The sequence below is a fragment of the Elephantulus edwardii genome, unplaced genomic scaffold (genome assembly GCF_000299155.1).
Source record: "Elephantulus edwardii isolate Elephantulus edwardi_28Jun2011 unplaced genomic scaffold, EleEdw1.0 scaffold00175, whole genome shotgun sequence".
Lineage (NCBI taxonomy): Eukaryota > Metazoa > Chordata > Mammalia > Macroscelidea > Macroscelididae > Elephantulus > Elephantulus edwardii.
In genome coordinates this window covers 6,959,590-6,973,098 of record NW_006399925.1, presented here as the reverse complement: position 1 = coordinate 6,973,098, position 13,509 = coordinate 6,959,590, and positions in this window count along the sequence as shown.

Sequence of the window (13,509 nt, the reverse complement as noted above, 5' to 3'; positions counted from 1 at the left end):
ATAGATCTTCCACCAATCCTGATGCCACAATTCTCCTCACAGAGCCCAGCCTCTCGGATAATCTGCTCTGCATACATATAACACATACTTTCTTTAAAATATACTCTTTACATTTTTTAGGTCAACTGGAAATAATCTAGTTTACTTAACCAAAAATGGAGAGATAAGATAAAATAGTAAAATAAGGGGGGGGGGAGTAGAAATAAAAAGAAAGTCTCTTAAAAACTAGCAGGAAATAAGTTTATACAACAATTCATTCTGCATATTTTTTCTTATTTTGGTGATTTGAATTATAAACACAAACAACAATGACAGGGACTTCGTTAAAACAAACAAACAAAACACCCGTTAGATCTGGAAAAGGGTATCTGACCCTTTCCATAACAACCCGATACTATTAACATTGACTGCTAGGACCTTATAGGATTTCCTCGGCAGAAGCTCACTTCTTCAGAAGAATGATTTGGCTACAACTTTTTTTTCCTTTCATTTTTGAGTCCTTTATTACTACAGTGGAATAGTTTGATTGAATTAAAGAAGAGATATTATATAGGAGGTCTAAAATGGTTCTGAAATTGTTTGTGCTGAATATAGGCAGGATGTGATGACATAACATTGGCAAAATATTAAATTTGGTTGCTACTCATATGATAGGAAATAGAGAATATATTTTTTTTATCACTTCTCTGTATTTGAAAGCTTTTAATTCAATTTAATTTTATTTAATAGACCTTCCATCCCAAGATAACCATTCCCTCTAGAGTCTCTTCTACTGTGTTCAGTCATAAGCCTTCTGGGGCCTGAAGATGCAATATGGAACTATAAAACTCTATTGAAACTGCTCTCTGAGTCTTCAGCTTCAAAATGTTTGATGAATACAAACTGCAAGTTACTTCATAGCCTGGAATGCCAGTCCAGAGTAATGTGAAGTATCTGACATCTATTAAATTATTAGATGTACTTACTTTCACTGTTCTTTAATTAGAAATAATCTGTGACCTCCATAAACCTAGAATTCTATTTACTTGGATATAGTGATAGGCATAAATATAAGTAATAGAAGTGTAGAAGGAAATGAAGAATATAATTTCTGTTTGCAATGTAACATCTGAAAAAAAGGTCTGTATATTAAATCAGATATAATGTAATGTAAATCTACTCCCCCTAAGGAAAGACGTATTTAGACATACCATTACCAGTCATGCTTGCTGACTTTAAGATATTACTTGCTGTCATATGTTGGTATCACTTTTTTCTTTCTACCACAGGTTTTTGTGGAGTAAATTAGCAGCACTTTAGTATTTTAATTTTTAACTTTCAAAGTTTTTGATGTAAGACCACATTATTAGATTTCTTTCCAGCTTTAATTGTATTGGATAGTTTTTATGCATACTATTGTAATTAAAAATTGTTTTCTCCCCCTTCACATCTCAGCTTTCACATTTGCCTATACAATTAAGATGTGCAGAAATAATTTACTTCTAGATGAAAAGGTGAAGAAAAATGGGGTAGTTTTCATAGTTAAAAAAGTCTTTTCTAGATATGTCTTGAAATACAGTATTGTGAATGACAGGATAATATCCATACACACACAAGGAAGTCCAGTGATTAACACTATCATTCAAATATATGCACCAACAACCAGAGCCAAACAAGAGGAAATAAAAGATTCCTACCAAATTTTACAGTCAGAGATCAATTGAACATGCTGGGTGATTGGGATGCAAGAGCTGGGAACAGAGAAGAAGGATCAGTAGTTGGAAAACATGGACTGGGTGTCAGAAATTAAGCTGGAAATAGAATGATTGAATTTTGCAAAATCAATGATTTATTCATTGCTCATACATATTATAAGAAACATAAATGCAGGTTATAGACATAGATGTTACCTGATGGTATGTATAAGAATCAGATTGATTACATCTGTGGAAAGAACCACTGGAGAAGCTCAATATCAGCTGTGAAATCTAGGCCAGGTGATGATTGTTGAACAAAGCACCAACTACTCATATGCAAGTTCAAGCTGAAGTTAAGGAAAATTCAATTGAATCCATGGGAACCAATATACAACCTTGAGTCTATCCCACCTGAATTTCAGAACCATCTCAGGAACAGGTTTGAGGCCTTGAACACCAATGAGCGAAAACCAGATGAGTTGTGGGAAGATATCAAGAGTATCATCCAGGAAGAGTGCAAAAGGTCATTGCAATGACAAAGAAGGAGGACAAGATCAAAAAAGGTTGTCAGAAGAGACTCTGAATATAGTACTAGAGTGCTGAGAAGCCAAATCAAAAGGAAGAATTCAAGAAAATATTAAAGAGCTTATCAGAAGATTTCAAAAGGCAGAGTGGGAAAACAAAGCAAAATATTACAAAGAAATGTGCAAGGAGCTAAAGAAGAAAATGAAAAGGATCATCAAACCTGCTCAGCATTTCTTAAGGTCAAGGAACTGAAGAACAAATTCAAACCTTGAGTTGCAATACTTAAGTATGCTTTGGGTAGAATATTAAATGGTCCAGGAAATATTAAAAGAAGATGGAAAGAGTATACAGAGTCATTATAATGAAAAGAATTGTCAGACACAGAAGAATTTCATGAAACAACAACGTATGAGAAGGAACCTATGGTGATTAAAGAAGAAGTTCAAGCTACTTTGAAGGAATTGGCAAAAAAATAAGACCCCCCCCAGAAAGTGATGATATACCAACTGAAGTATTTCAACTAACAGATGCTTCCCTAGATGTGCTCACCAAGCTGTGTCAAGAAATCTGGAGGACAACCACTTGGCCAATTGACAGGAAGTGATCTATATTTGTTCCCATTCCAAAAAAAAGGTGACCCAGCATAATGTGGAAATTATCAAACAATGCCATTGATGTCACATGCAAGCAAGATTCTGCTGAAGATTATAAAAAATAGAGCAGCACATCAACAGAGAACTGACAGAAGTGCAGGCTGAGTCTAGAAGGAGTTGTGGTACTAGGGATATTGTAGCTAAAATTAAATTGATCTTGGCTGAAAGCACAGAATACTACAAGAATGTCTATCTGTGTTTCATTGACTATGCAAAGGTGCTTCACTGTGTGGATTACAACAAACTGTAGCTGACTCTGAGAAGAATGGGAATCCCAGAACACTTGATTGTGCTAATGGGAAACCTATACTTCGACCATGAGGCAGTCATCAGAACAGAGTAAGGAAACACTGCATCATTCAAAATTGGTAACGGTGGATGCCAGGGATGTGTCCTATCCCCATATCATTTCAATCTATATGGAGAACAGATTGTCCAGGAGGCTGGGCTATATGAGGAGAAATGTGGCATCAGGATTGGTGGAAGATCCATCAACAATCTGCATTATGCAGATGACACAACCCTGCTTGCTAAAACTGAGGAGAACCTGAAGTGCTTGGCACAGAAGGTCAAGAACTGCATCCTTCAATATGGATTGAGGCTCAATATCAAGAAAACAAAGATTCTCACTACTGGGCTAATTGGCAGCATCAGGATGGATGGTGAAGAGATTGAGATTATTCACAGCTTTAGTTTGCTTGGCTCCACAGTCAACACTCTTGGCACCAGCAGCCAGAAAATTAAAAGATGTATCACAATGGGAAAGTCTGTTGTTAGGGACCTCTCCAAAGTGTTAAAGAGCAATGGTGCCATTCTGGAGACTAAGATGCACCAGATATAGGCCATGGTCTTTGCAATCACTTGCTATGCATCTGAAAGTTGAACAATGAGTAGGGAAGATAGAAGGACAATTGATATTTTTAAGTTGCGGTGTTGGAGAAGGGTATTGAATATAACATGGACTGCTAAGAAAATGAACAGGTTTAATGTAGAGAGTGTTAAACTAGGCTGCTCCTTGGAGGTGAGGATTCTGACGCTTCATCTGACATAGTCTGTACATGTTGCAAGGATAGACCAATCCATGGAGAAGGACATCATGCTTTGGAGAGTGAAGGGACAGCTCAGGAGAGGAAGACCTTCTACGAGGTGAATTGATTCAGTGACTGGGGTAATCAGAGTGGGTGTGTCAGAGACAGTGAGATTGGTACAAGACAGGGCAGTGTTAAAGGCTGTTGTACACAGGGTGGTTATGAGTCGCAGGCAACCCAAAAGCACATAACAACAACAACAACAACAACAACAACAATGACAAATGTTACCATAAAGTTTGCCATACTTGATGATGTTTTCTTTAAAGAGCATCCAGGTAATTGGTGCCTAAATTTACTTTTTTTTTAAAACAGCACAATACATTGATCTGTCAAAATCTATATTTATTTCTAAAATATTCTTTAAAATATACGTACTTCTGTTATCTTACTATAAAGAAAAAACAAAGTAATTGAGCTCTTAGAAATTGTAAAACCTTAAGTATTGTCTATTAATGACTTTTGAAAATCGTAAATGGTTCTTAGCAATGACATATTTTTAAAATATATTGGACTATTAGGGAATCAGATGTTACAGGACAGCATGCAGTTGTTCTTTAGACATTCTCACTGGTAGCAATTTAATAGATGATAAAAATGTCTTAGAAGAGAGTAAATATATTCAAAATGTGTGTGAAGAAAAAGAAATGTACTTAACTCCTGTGCCATCAAGTCAGAACTGACCCATAGTTGAACCTCCAGTGGGCTTTCAGAAGTAGTAACTTGCACAAGAGAAGATTTCTCATCCATCTACAGTCTAACCAAATTTTAGCTCAAAACCAACCTTATTTTTTTTAATGTGCATGTGAGTTTTATGAAGACCTAAGATATTAAATAATAGGAATTTTGGTTAACACACCTCTCCTCTAATGCTCCAGGCTTCCATGTACTTAATTCCTGAATTATAATTTATCAATAACATACTTAAGGTTTTAATTATACATGTAGATTCAGTACAATTAAATGATTATTTTATATTTTAAGCTATAATCTCAAAACAAATTAATATTAATTTTCCTTAGTAATTTTAATGGTTCTTCTCAACAAAAGGAATGATGAGGCACCTCTTTAAATAAGAATAATAATAGTATTACAAATACAATATGTTAAATGCACGTCTGTTTAGGATTAAGAAAAAGTAGAAATAAATAATTTGTACAATTTATTATTATAAAACATGGAACTTAGTTTTACCTGTAATATTAAAACACTATTTTTAAATTCCAAAATCGCAAGTCATTGTACTTATTTAATAGTTGTATCTTTAACAAGGTCCCTTTTGCTTTCTATACAAATTTTCAAAAATCTTGAAACTATGTACATACATCACTATTGTCACCTGCAATTACTCCAAGATCTAAGACCTCTGAAAATGATTCTATTCTGTTTTCAGTCGTCAACACTTTGACTTTTCTCCAGTTACAGCTTCATAATTACTCTTTTGACTTTGTATTTGAATATGATTTCTAGTGTTTCTGACTTTGTGCTGGTTCTTGTGCACTTATGCCTAAATCATTATTGTCTTTATCCTTACATTGAAAGAAAACTACCAGAAATACAAGCTGGGTTTAGAAAAGGTCATGGCATTAGAGAGATTATTGCCAATGTCAGGTAGATCTTGACAGAGAGCTAAGAGTAACAGAGGAATGTCTATCTGTGTTTAATTGACTATGCAAAGGCATTTGACTATGTGGATCATAATAAATTGAGGCTAACCTTGAGGAAAATGGGAACCTCAGAACACTTAACTGTGCTTATGTGAAACCTATACTTGGACCAAGAAGCAGTCCTCAAAACAGAACAAGAAAACACGGCATCATTCAAAATCAGGAAAGAAATATATCAGGTATGCATTCTGTCTCCATACTTTTTCAATCAACATGCAGAACAGATAATTTGGGAAGGAGGGCTTAGTGAAGAGGAATGTGGCATCAGAATTGAAGGAAGACTCATCAACAACCTACATTATGTAGATGACACCACCTTGTTGACTGAAACTGAAGACCTGAAGTGCTTGCTATAGAAGATCAGGGAATGTATTCTTCAATATGGATTGAAGCAGAACATCAGGAAGACAAAGATTCTAACCACTTTGCCAATCGGCATCACAATGATAGATGATGAAGAGATTGAGATTGTTAACAGCTTCATCTTGCTCAGTTCCACAATCAACACTCTTGGCATCAACAGTCAGGAAATAAAAAGAGGAATACATTGAGAAAATCTGATGTCAGCAACGACGTCACTCTAGAGACTAACGCGAGCCGAATTCAGGTCATGGTCTTTATAATTATTGTGCTATGCATCAGAGAGCCGGACAATAACTAAAGACGACAGAAGAATTGATACCTTCAAATTGAGGTCCTGGATAAGTCTTGAACCTACCATGGAATGCCAAGAAAACAAATAGGTCTCTCTTGAAGAATGTGAAACTAAGTTTCTCTCAGAGGCTAGGATTTTGAAAATCTGTCTCACGTGCTTTGGGCACTGGTCCTTGAAGAAGAACATCATGCTCGAAGGGTGAAGGGACAGTGCAGGAGAAGAAGACCCCAGATAAGATGGATTGATACAGAAAGGAGGGCAATAAGAGTAGGTGTGTCAGAATCAATGAGACTGGCTCAGGACAGGGCAGGCTTCAGAGCTGCTATACATAAAGTTGCTATGGATCACAGGTGACTTAATGACACATAACAACAACAAACAATAATCCTTGATTCTAACTTCTTCAGGTGGAAGCCTCATAGACTTATACTTTGCCTGTAGAAAAGCTTGCCAGTTAGCTTTACTAAGACATACTCTTTTGTTAGTAAGTTTCAGGAGTTTCTCCTTTAAATTCTACCTAATTCTCCTTAATTGAATCCACAATGTTACAGTGAGTTTCCAATATCTCTTTTTAAATTTCTGTTTAAATGGAGTAACTATTCTGTAACTCGTTTTCAATGACCATGGCCAATATAGATGTTGTTTGAAAAGCAGTAAAGAACTAATACGCTTAAGAGATAATATAATGTCTGAAATTATAAATACTTGTGATATAACATAAACTTAGTCTATATGGTAATATATATTGACAGGTCTAAAGGTCTTGATACAATATTTACAAGGATTGTCCTTTAAATAAATCAGGAAGTATAGGTTTTCTAGCAGAATATGAGAAGTTTAAATAGATAAAGAGCTACGGAAGTAGTGTAACTACTCTAAAAAAGGAATAAATCATAAGCAGGAAATGAGAGAATGACTGAGTAGTTGAAAAAGCAGATACAGTGTCTAAAAGATATGGCTCTGGAACCAATGAGAGTTGAAAGACAGATAAAAAAAAATCTGTCTGAGAAGTTAGACTAGAACAGCAAGCAACAAATGCTGGTGAGGTTGTGGAGAGATTGGAACCCTTATTCACTGCTGGTGGGAGTGTAAAATGGTGCAACCACAGTGGAAAGCGATGTGGCGCTTTCTCAAAAAGTTGCAAATAGAGATACCATTTGACCCAGCGATTCCACTACTGGGAATATACCCTAAAGAGACCATAAATGACATCCATGTAGATATATGCATGCCCATGTTTATCGCGGCTTTGTTTACAATAGCAAGGAGCTAGAAACAACCTAAATGCCCATCAACAAACGAATGGGTAGAGAAGCTGTGGTATATCCGCACAATGGAATACTATGCTGCATTGAAAAACAAGGAACTCATGCAATATTATTCAAAATGGGTGACCCTGGAGGACATTATGCTGAGTGAGGTATCTCAGTCACAAAGGGACAATTGCTATATGGTGCCACTGTTGTAGAATGAGGCTGCCATCGGGGTGGGGGTAAGGCTGAGAAAAACCGGACGAAATATGTTTACAGCATTGAAGTCTATGGGGGAGAGAATAGTTTAAAAGTATTCTATTTTAGGGCATTATGTTTATCGTAGGAGTACGCAATGAGGGTTGCAGAGTGGATTATATTTGGGGTTGGGGGTGGGATTGGGGGAGGTGCGGGGGGATTGTGTACCAATGAGGGAGTTTTTCTTTTGCTTTTCAAGGAGAGGAGCAAACGGTGGGGGGGGGGGGGGGGGGGTGGGCGGAGAGAAGGGTGCAACAATGAATGAATGGAATTCCAAAATCTCTGTAGATGTTCATTGAAATGAAAAATAAATAAATTAAGATATTAAAAAAAAAGAATAACAGAAAAGTTACACTGTGAAATGAGGGGTGTTCCAGTAGGAATTTTAAAATATGTCCTTCTGTAGTTTATCCAGAATTAAAGAGAACTTTAAGAAATATGTAATTTGGGGAACGATTTTACAGAGATAAGGAACAGAAAAACTATCAAGTAGTACTATTGGAGTAAAAATGAGGATATTTAAATTTTTAAAGATAATTGGAATATTTTTCTATTTTAGAAATACTGCAACTTTCAACTTTCTGTATCATTTTCACTGAATTAGTTCTGAGTCATAACTGACCTTCCAGCATGTTTCCAAGGTTGTAAATCACACAGAAGGAAATTACCTATCCTTCTAGAGTCAAGGAGCAGTTGGTAGCTTTAACCCTTCAGAGAAGTATAATCTTTAAGTAAGCAACACAACTCCTTATGGACTGTGCCAACAAAGCTGAAATTCATAATGAGGGGGAAATCTCATTATTAGGTATTGCAGAACAGATTATCTGGGACATCTGCATTATTCAGATGACACAACTCTGTTTGCTGAAACTGAGGAGAACCTAGAGTGCTTGGTGCAGAAGGTCAAGGACTGCAGCTTTCAATACAGATTGAAACTCAATATCAAGAAAACAAAGATCCTCACCCTTGGGCCAACTGACAGCATCAGGGTCGATGGTGAAGAGATTGAGATAGTTAAAAGTTTTAGTTTGCTTGGCTCCACAGTCAACACTATTGGTACCAATAACTAGGAAATCAAGAGACAAATTGCATTGGGAAAGTCAGCTGTCAGGGACCTTACTAGAGTACTTAAGAGCAGTGACGTTAGCCTGTAGACTAAGGTGCATGTGATCAGGTACTGACATCAGGCTGGAGACTAAGATGCACCTGATCAGGGCTATAGTCTTCACAATTGTGTGCTATGCATCAGAGAGCTGGACAGTAACTAGAGATGATGGAAGGAGAATTGATGTCTTCACCTGTGGTGCTAGAGAAGAGTGTTAAATATGCCATGGACTGCAAGGAGAAAAACAGGTTTTGCCTGGAGAGGGTGAAGCCAGGCTGCTCCTTGGAGTCAAATATTCTGAAGCTTCGTCTGACATACTTTGGGCATGTTGCAAGGAGAGACCAGTCCTTGGAGAGAGACATCATGTTTGGGAGAGTGGAGGGACAGTGCACGTGAGAAAGACCCTCAATGAGATGGATTGATTCAATGATTGGCGTAGTGGGAGTAGATGTGTCAGAGACTACGAGGTTGGCACAGCATAGAGCAGGGTTTAGAGCTCTTGTACATTGGGTCACTAGGAATTGCAAGCAACTTGAGGGCATATAAGGATAACAACAACAACAACATCCTGTCTCTTTATGACTAAACAAGTATCCACATATGGAAAAGTTATAGCGTGGTTGCTAGTACATGCAAAAGTCTAATATTTAGGTTGCTTTGAACAGATTATATATGCTTCTCTTTAATTGGATAGTGAAACCTCATCATAAAGCATATTGAACATATTGAAAAATTTCTAGTGAGCTTGTGGAAATATCCTTGAAATCTTCATTTGTTCTGAAGATATCACAACATTGAAGGTAATTAGCAGAAAAATCACAATAGGCGTGGTAAGGGATTCAAATTTCTTCAATGTAAGTAAAGTACACATGAACTTACCTAAATTCACCCACTAAGCATAAATGATTTTATGGTCTTGTGACCTAGTGGTAAAGGGCTGTGCTGCCAAATCTAAGACATGTGGCTTGAATTCAGCAGCTCCTCCATGGGAAAAAAGATAGCAAATCTTCATACTTTTACTGCCTCTGAAAACTTCGTGGGGGGTCAGTTCTGACTTGATAATACGTAACAACAACAACATAGTAGATACAAAACATTGAATAAATGGGTGACCCTGGAGGACATTATGCTGAGTAAAATATCTCAGTCACAAAAGGACAAATACTGCATGGTGCCACTGTTGTAGAATGGGACTGATATCAGGGTTGGGGTAACACTGAGAAAAACTGGATAAATTATGTATACTTCATTGAAACAGATGAGGGATAGAATAATTTAAAAGTGATATATGTTAGAGTATTATAGTTATCACAAGAGTTCAGAATTAAGGGTGCATAGTGTAGTGTACCTGGGGTGGTGGGAGAGGTGCGGGGGATTGTATACCAAAGAAAGAATTTTTCTTTTACTTTTTCAAAGAGAGGAGCAAACTGGAGGCAGGGGGGCAGCACGAGGGAGGGCTGGGCAGGGAGAAAAGTGCAACAATGAATGAATGGAAATCCAAAATCTCTGTAAATGTTCATTAAAATTATCAAAATAAAATTTTTTAAAAGTTTAAAATAAATTTAAAAGAAACATTGAATAACTCATTTTTATTAATCCCTTCATCTTGAAAATATTGACTTTTTAAAGTGCTGTGAACAAATAAAAATATATGCAATAAATAATAATATATAAATTATCTCAAGTGGACAAAAATCTGTAGCAGTCATTCAAACACAGATAAACTAGAATCTAGAATCTCTGAATTGTCACTTTTTTCCAATAGTATCTATTTTATAAAAATTTACAATTTTAAGTTGCATCCTCCCACCTCTAGGAGGCACACACAACAGGGAAAAGAATAGATAGCATCATGATGGTAGTATGATACTTTAACATACCATTCTCACCAAAGGACTTGTCACCTCCAAAGAAATTCAACAAGATGTAGACGAATTAAACTATGCATTAGTCAAGTTCACCTCAAAAATGTATTCAGGGTTCTTCACCTAACTAAAGCTCAGTTAATTTTCTTTTCAAGCGTATGTAGTGCATTCCCAAGAATTTATCATGTTTTAGAATACAAAGCAAGTCTCAACAAACTAAAAACAAAAATTAAATTACACAAAGAATCTTCTCAGATCACAATGCCATAATAAGAAATAAAGGACAAAACTACACGTGTGGAAGCTAAATAACACTCTACTTGAGCATTATTGGGTTGTAGAGGAAATAAAAAATTAAACAAAAAATTCTCAAAACAAATGAAATTAATTAAAGAACATGAAAACAATCTGGGATACAGCTAAGGCATTCCTCAGGGGCTATTCATAGCAATAGGCAAAGAGAAAAAAAGAAAGGAACAAAATTAACCACTTAACCCTGCCATCAAACCGAAAAAAGAACAACAATCTAATATCACAGCCTCTAAAAAAAAAATGAAGGGAATTATAAGGACAAGAGCTGAAATCTAAACAATAAAAAATGGGAAAACAGTTGAAATCGTCAATAAGACCAGGAGCTAATTCTTCTAAAGGGTAAATAAAATAGACAAACTATTGGCAAACTTAACAAAAGAAAAGAGAGAGAAGACTCAAATAACTTGAATAAAAAATGAAAGATGTGACATCACAACATAACTAGCTAGAATTAAATCAATAATAATTAGATATTATGAAAAATTATGCTAAATTTGAAAATGAATGAACAAATTTCTAGAAACCTATACCATACTGAAATTATTAGGGAGTAATTATATCATTCTGAGGACTAACGTTTGCCTAAATTTAGGCTATGATGTTTTCAGTCATTTGCTATGCATCTGAAAGTTGGACCATGAATAAGGATGGCAGAAGAATTGATTCTTATGAGCTGTGTTAGTGGAGAAAATGACTGAATATCTCAAGGACTGGCAAAAGAAAAAAAACAGATATATCTTGGAGAAGGTGGTGCCAGAGTGCTCCTTGGAGGCCATGGAGATAAAGCTTCATCTCATATACTTTGGGCACCATACAAAGGGACATCATGCTTGGAAAAATGGTGGGATGGTGAAGGAGATAAAATCTTCAACTAGGTGGATTGACAAGGTGACTGCAGCAATGGACTTGAGTATGTCATAGATTACAAGGATGGGAACAGGCTAGGACAGGATTCAGATCTTTTGTTTATAGGATCACCACAAGTCACATTCTAGTTGAAAGTATCTAACAAAAACAGCCTAGATTGGCATGTACAGATGTAAAACCTTGAACAGACCATCACAAGGAAGAAATTGAGCAGGTCATAAAAAGACTTCCTCTTACCCTGAGAAAAAGATTCCAACACACCCGCTTTTTTTGCTCCAGTCACTGTGCCAATCCATCTCACCCAGGGTCTTTCTCTCCTGTACTGTCTGTTCTTCAATTTTTCCAAGTGTCAAATCCTTCTCCAAGTATGGGTCCCTCTGGGTAACATGTCCAAAGTGTGTGAGTTGGAGCTTCAAAATCCTTGTCTTCAAAAAGCAATTTAGCAACATCTGCTCCAGGACAGACTTTTTTGTTCCCTTGGTGGTAAATGGTATTTTCAATATTCTTCTCCAACACCATAACTCAAAGCCATTGATTATTCTTCTGTCCTCCATAGTCAGTGGCCAACTATCAAACGTATAGTAAGTAATTGCAAAGACCATGGACTGGATTAGGTGCATCTTAGTTTCTAGAAATTGTTGTTTTTCAACAAGTAGTACTTTAGAGAGAACCCTGATAGCAGATTTTCCTAGTGGAATTATATTGGTTTCCAAACTGCTGGTGTCAAGAGTGTTGATTGTGAAGTTGAGAAACACGAAATGTTTAACATTCATAATCTCTTTTCCATTTGTCATAGGGCTGCCAATTCACCCAGTAGTGAGAATCTTTGTTTGCTTGAGGTTGAACTTCAATTGATGTTGACAACTATAGATTTTAATATTCTGCAGGTCCTTTTAAGTTTCAGCAAGCATCATTTGCATAAGGCAGGTTGTTGATGAATCTTCCTCCAATTCTGATGCTACATTCCTCTTCATGAATCCCAGTCTCCCTTATGAGCTGCCACATATAGATTGAAATGGTGTGGAGACAGGATGCATCCCTGATGTACTGTTTCCAAATTTTGGACCATGCAGTGTTTCCTTGCTCTGTTCTGACAAGTCCTTGGTTTCAAATGATCATAATCAAGTGTTTCAGTATTCCCATTGTTCTCAAGGTTAGCCACAATTCATTGTGATCCACACAAACAAATACATTTGCATATTCAATAAAACACACATATACATTCCTCTGGTACTCTCTGCTTTCAACTAAGATCCATGTGACATTGGCTATGATATCTGTATGCTAAGGCCTCTTATGAATATGGCTTCTATTTCTGGTAGTTCTCTGATAATGTATATTGTACCAGTCAATTTTGAATACTCTTCAGCAAGATTTTGCTTACAGAGATCTTTTAAGATAATTTCCACAATCTATAGGATATCTCCTCCTACCATGGGAAAAAATATGGATCTCTTCCATTTAGTTTTCTTCCAGATTTCTTGGCACAACATGGTGAACACATCCAGGGTTGTATTTGTTTGTTGAAAAAATGTCAGTTGGTATTCTTTTTATTCCTGGGACCTTAATTCCCCCATCAACTCTTTCA